General features: G+C 39.8%; 1 protein-coding gene across 2 annotated transcripts in view; it reads left to right on the top strand.

Annotated features, from left to right (window-relative positions):
• Positions 1–219: 219 nt before the first annotated feature.
• ANXA4 (annexin A4) overlaps positions 220–6,000 on the top strand; it is a 161,599-nt gene continuing 155,818 nt past the window's right edge. The window contains exon 1 of one of the 2 annotated variants that reach the window (XM_060659364.3): positions 220–378. The gene's annotated coding sequence lies outside the window, so the exon portion shown is untranslated. The remainder of the gene's footprint in view (positions 379–6,000) is intronic. The other variant, XM_078444581.2, reaches the window with a different exon arrangement.

Here is a 6,000-nt window from a genome sequence, read left to right as displayed (position 1 = left end):
GACTCAAACCGAGAAACTTAAACGTTGTGTTCAGGGCAGATTCTAGGGTACCAGCAGATCCAAGCCGTTGGCTGTGACCCCAAACTGGGGCTGGCTCGTCTGCCGACAGTGACCCTCAGTTCTTCCACGTTTGCTGATGCTGTGGGTGGGCCTTACCTTCACATATCCCCTCACACAAGAACCCAAGACTGATCTGTTGTTACTTCTTTTTCACTCAAGATTCCCTCCTTCCCTGATGCTGATTTTTACCCTGATACCGCCTGAGTGCCAAACTCCACTTGGCGGACAATGTGATTTTCATCTGCCAAATGCAGAAGACTTGGAAGGCCAGTTACTACCCTTCTACATCCCTAGATTTCCTGATGGACGGTGCTTAAGGTAGTTCCAAATCCTTGCTCCCTCCCCATCCATGATTTTTCTAACTACCCGAATATAGGTTCTTTCTCACCTCCACCTGCTCTCCCTAATTCTCCGACCGCGTTCTTGACTTGTACTTCGTCCTAGAACTTTTCAACAAGCATTTAAGGAGAGGAGAAAAGGGTACTCTGGGGGGGAGTGGAGGCCGGGGGCGGGGATGGTTCTTGTTTTCTCTAATCTGAATATTGAACTGAGCTGTGACTGGGTTGGCAGCAGCGTTGCTGTGCTTTCTCTTTTCCTTCTTCCTCTCCTCCTCCTCCTCCCCCCCCTCCTCCTCTTCCTCCTCCTCCTCCCCTTTTCAAGTAGTGCCTTTGCAGTTAAGCTTCCTGTGTAGAGACAGCATTTCTTCTTCCAGAGGGAGTCAATGTTGTCACCTCAGTTCACAAATTCATGCAGCCACCTCCAGGGTGGAATGCAGCACCTGCTAAAACATTCCCTGAAAGGAAGCCCAGGGAGCATTTCTCTGCACTTGCCTTAAAAGGCTAGATTTTGTCTTAAGGAAGTTTGGAATAGACCTTAAAATAGACGGGAAATCTCATTTGGAATTAGATTCATTGACCTCCAACTTTCTCTACATCTATTGATCTTGACTGACTTTTTAAGTTTATTTATTTATTTTGAGAGAATGAGTGAGTGTGAGGGCTCTGGAGCAGGGGAGGGGCAGAGAGATGAGAGAGAGAGATAATATTCCAAGCAGGCTCCAAGCCCAGTGTGGAGCCCAACGTGGGGCTTTATCTCACTACCGTGAGATCATGACCTGAGCCAAAATCAAGAGTCAGTTGCCCAACTGACTGAGCCACCCAGGTGCCCCTTGACTGACTTTTTTGAAGAACTTCTGTTGGTCCTAGAATCTGTTTCTATCTCACTTTTTACCTTCCTAGACATTCCTGTTACCAGACTAGGCCAGACTTAGGCAAATTCCAACTCTCACTTCTGAGATACAAAAACTTGTTTTTATCTGATAGGATTAAGGTAGCTAACAAGCAGCCATCTGGACGATTTAAGGACGTTTTTAAAGAAGCAAAAGAAAGAAAAAACCATTAGAACACTGGATTTCTTGCTTTCCATTCTCTCAGAGACTACTAGCAATTATAATGATAAAACTACAGTTTTTCATCCTTTACATATAACAAGTTATTTGTTGGTAATGTTGAAATAAGGTAGTATTGTTTTACTCATTTTATTTTTTTTTTAATTTTTTTAATGTTTTTATTTATTTTTGAAGGAGAGAGAGAGACAGAGCATGAGCTGGGGAGGAGCAGAGAGAGAGGGAGACACAGAATTCGAAGCAGGCTCCAGGCTCTGAGCTGTCAGCACAGAGCCTGATGCGGGGCTGAAACTCACGAACTGGGAGATCATGACCTGAGCCAAAGCTGGACACTCAACCGGCTGAGCCACCCAGGCGCCCCTGTTATACTCATTTTATAGATGGGGGAACTGAAGCATAGAGATAAACGACATGCCCAAAGTCACACAGATAGTGACTGGCAAAGCCAGGGCTCAAACCCAAACATTTTGGCTTTAGAGCCCAGTGCTTAACTAGCTACACTGAACTGTCAACTTAGAAAGAACAACTATAAACTGATTAAAATACTTTCAAATATTTAGAAACATATTTAGAAACAGCAACAGACCAGGAAACAGGGAATCTTTGCCCTCCGTAGCTATGCCCCTAGACCACTTACATCTCTGGACCTATTTTCTCAGCCATAATACCAGTGCTGTCCTGCAACTCTTAGTAATTCTCTTGTTCCTAAGTGTAGAATAATCAGATTTTTTAAAAAATCAAAGATCAGCCACGATAATCTCAAACTCCTACCACACTTACTTTCTGTATAATTTGCCCCACCCTTCCTTGTGTTCCTTCCTATTCATCTTTTCATGTATATTGTCACCTCAAGTACTAAAAGTCAGAGAGCAGTCTTCTACTTATCTCCACTTATCTCCTCGAACACTCAATACAGTAGTTTGTATCCTTACCAGTTCTTAAATAAGCCAAGTAATTGACTTCAAATGAAATGTGACATAGAAGAGAGCAGTCTGATTAAGGTAGAAAAAATTGATTTGAAGTAGTCTGAACTAGGTAAGCTTGAACTCAGTCCAGGAGATACTATGGATAAATAATCAAAAAGAAGAGGGAAAGAGACATTACTGTGTATTTTCCATATGCTAGTTACTGTATTAAGCACTTAAAATATTATCTTGTTTAATCCTCATGTTTGCATCTCTGTGAGGTAGATACTATTACCTATTATTAAAGTAGATACTATTATACTATTATCCCCAGTTTTATAGATGAATGGTGAAGATTTTATTAGTAGCAGAGGGATGTGTATGGTTTGTGAGGTTTGCAGAAAATTATTTGTTCTGTGATGTGGCTAACTCATGTCACAGTAAACCCAGTTTTGGCAAATGTGTGGTGCATCCTTAGAGGAAATCAAAGGGAAGGGGACCAACATGAATTAACTACCTTAACTAAGGCCCCCACTGTGTTGGATATTTAATTATATCATATCATAATACACCTATGAGGTGTTCATTGCTTTTATTTTGTCAATGTGGAAACAGGCTCAGTGGGGTTAATGTATGTCAACTGTTGCTACATAGAGCCTGTAAAGGGCAGAGGCAGAATCAAAACCTGACTCACCTCAAAACCCTCGTAATTTTCACTATACTGTGTAGCCATTCTATATTGCCAGCTTTTAGTCCAATGGCATTTATTAGAAATGCAGATTATCAGGCCCTACTCAGATCATTAACTGTTTGATTATTAAATAATGAACTAATCTAATGCATCACTTAAGGGAAAGAACCATATACATTTTTTCTCCACTTTTGGTTTAACATTTTTAAAAACTTTTTTAAATTTAAATGTTTGTCCTGTTCAACTGAAGTATAATTGACGTATTTATCATCATTGTCTTTTCTCCAGCACTAAAAATGATACACAGGGATACAGTTCTCAGAAATTCATTTTCAGCAATTCCTTAATGCTTAATATGAGAGCAGAGGGTTAAAAATGAATAAAATATAATCCTCACTTTCAAGGGATTTCAAATATCCTGTAAAATTAAGTGTATTAAAATGATAGAGGGAACTAACTCTGGTAAGAAAGGCACAATCAGAGTAAAAACAGCTAGAATATATTTATGTAGGGACAGGGGCAGTAATCCCCTTTCACCAACCATCCAGGTGATTCTGATTCATATTCAAGTTTGAGAACCACTGTTTAGCAGAAGGGAAATTATGACAACCATCTTCCTCCTTTGAAAAGGACATTCATTGTTTTTTGTTTTCTGGTTAGAAGAGTAATTACATAATCATTGAAGAAAGTAAGTCAGCTCAGAATAAAAATCACTCAGAGATAACTGCTATTGACTTTTTTCTTTCTTTTTTTTTTTTTTTTTTTTTTTTTGCATTGACTGATTTCTCGAAGCTCAAATTTTTCAGGGACTTTTCAACATATCCAGTCCAACAGCCTATTGGAGGTCTTAATCCCCCTTTCTGTTTTTAGTTGCCCTATAAATCTTTCAGCTATTCCTCCTGCTGTGTTTTGCTACTTACTGTTACTGCAGAACTTTGACTGTGCCTCCATTATAGCCCAAATCAGTTTGTACTGTCATTGTTGGTTAACCTGTTTATCCCTTCAGGATTACATTACACTCATCTTTCTTTTTTTTTTTTAGATTTAAAAAAAATGTTTATTTATTTTTGAGAGAGCGAGAGACAGAGTGAGAGCAGGGGAGGGGCAGAGAGAGGGAGACACAGAATCTGAAGCAGGCACCAGGCTTGAACTGTCAGCACAGAGCCCAATGTGAGACTGGAACTCACGAACCCCAAGATCACGACCTGAGCCAAAGTCAGAAGCTTAACCGACTAAGCCACCCAGGCGCCCCCACACTCATCTTTCTGTCCTAAGCAATGGACTCACACATACATAGCAGATGTTTAATAAATATTTTGAACAAATGACTTAGTAACTCAATGGAAAAAATCTATCAAAATACTGAAATGTATTTAATGCTTCTTAGCAGCGTCCTAATTAGATTTGAGCTCTAATAGTCTAATTAACCACAGAAATGTTCTTTTAGAAGAATTTTTTCTAAAACTTTCTAGACCTGAAAGTCCACGTTTAAGATCAGTAAATCTCAGAGGATTAATAAAGAAAATGTATGGGTTATTCAATCCTCCCTAACAACATAAAAGGCACCTGAGACATTCTAGGTCACTCATGGTTCTACTTTCTCCAGCAGTTTATTTCGATGTCATTAGTTTAATATCAATTTACCTTGAATTTTCATTCTCCCCCAGCAACTACTGCATTTTTCTGTACCTCTTTCCAACAAAGTACATCAGTGCAACTGTCTATCCTTGCCATCTCTACCAATTCTCATTACTATGTCCAATAAGCAGTTCTCAGTCCCTTTTGAAAGAATTCATTTTATTTAAGGGCGCCTGGATGGCTCAGTCAGTTAAGCGGCCAACTCTTAATCTCAGCTCAGGTGTTGATCTTAGGGTTGTGAGTTCAAGCTTCGTGTTAGGAATCTATGCTGGGTGTGAAGCCTACTTAAAAAAAAAATAAAAATAATTTTAAAAATAAAAAATAAATAAAAACTCATTTCAATTTATTTAAACAAACAGACAAAAAACCCAGTTCACCCATTTCTCCCACCCGTCACCCCCTGCCTCTGGCAACCATCAATCTGTTATCTGTACCTACGAGCTTAAAATACATGTTTTTTAGATTCTACATGTAAGAAAGATCATATGGTATTTTGTTTTGTCAGACTTATTTCACTTAGCATAATGCCCTCGAGGTCCATCCATGTTGTTGCAAATGGTGAGATCTCATTCTTTTTTATGGATGAATAATATTCCATTGTATATATACCACAATTTCTTTATTCATTTTCCACTGATGGACACTTAGGTTTCCATATCTTGGGTATTGTAAATAATGCCGTAATGAACATGGGAGTGCAGATCTTTTTGAATTAGTGGTTTTGTTACCTTTGGATAAATACGCAGAGGCAAAATTGCTGGGTCATGTGGTATTTCTATTTTTAATATTTTTGAGGAACCTCCACACTATTATCCATAGTGTCTACACCAACTTACATTCCCACCAGCAGTGCATAAGTGTTCCTTTTTCTCTCCTTCCTCACCAACATTTGTTATTTCTTGTCTTTTTGATATTAGTCATTCTAACAGGCGTGAGGTGATACCTCATTGTGGTTTTAATTTGCATTTCTCAGATGATTAATAATATAGATCATCTTGGGACATCTGGGTGGTTCAGTCAGTTAAGCATCTAACTGAGGCTCAGGTCATGATCTCATAGTTCATGAGTTTGAGTCCTGCATGGGACGAGCTTGAGCCCCACATTGGGTGAGCATGAGCCCCACTTTGGGTGAGCCCTGCTCTCTCTTTCTCCCTCCCCTCTCTTTCTTGCACCTGGAGGATTCTCTCTCTGTCTCTCTCTCTCTCTCTCTCTCTCCCTCTCCCTCTCCCTCCCTCCCTCCCTCCCTCTCTCCCCCCCCCCTTCCCCTCTCCCCCTCTCTCTCCCTCTCACTCATTTGCTCC

The sequence above is a fragment of the Panthera onca genome, chromosome A3 (assembly GCF_046562875.1).
Source record: "Panthera onca isolate mPanOnc1 chromosome A3, mPanOnc1 haplotype 2, whole genome shotgun sequence".
Taxonomy (NCBI): domain Eukaryota; kingdom Metazoa; phylum Chordata; class Mammalia; order Carnivora; family Felidae; genus Panthera; species Panthera onca.
This window is presented reverse-complemented; position numbering and strand designations above follow the sequence as displayed.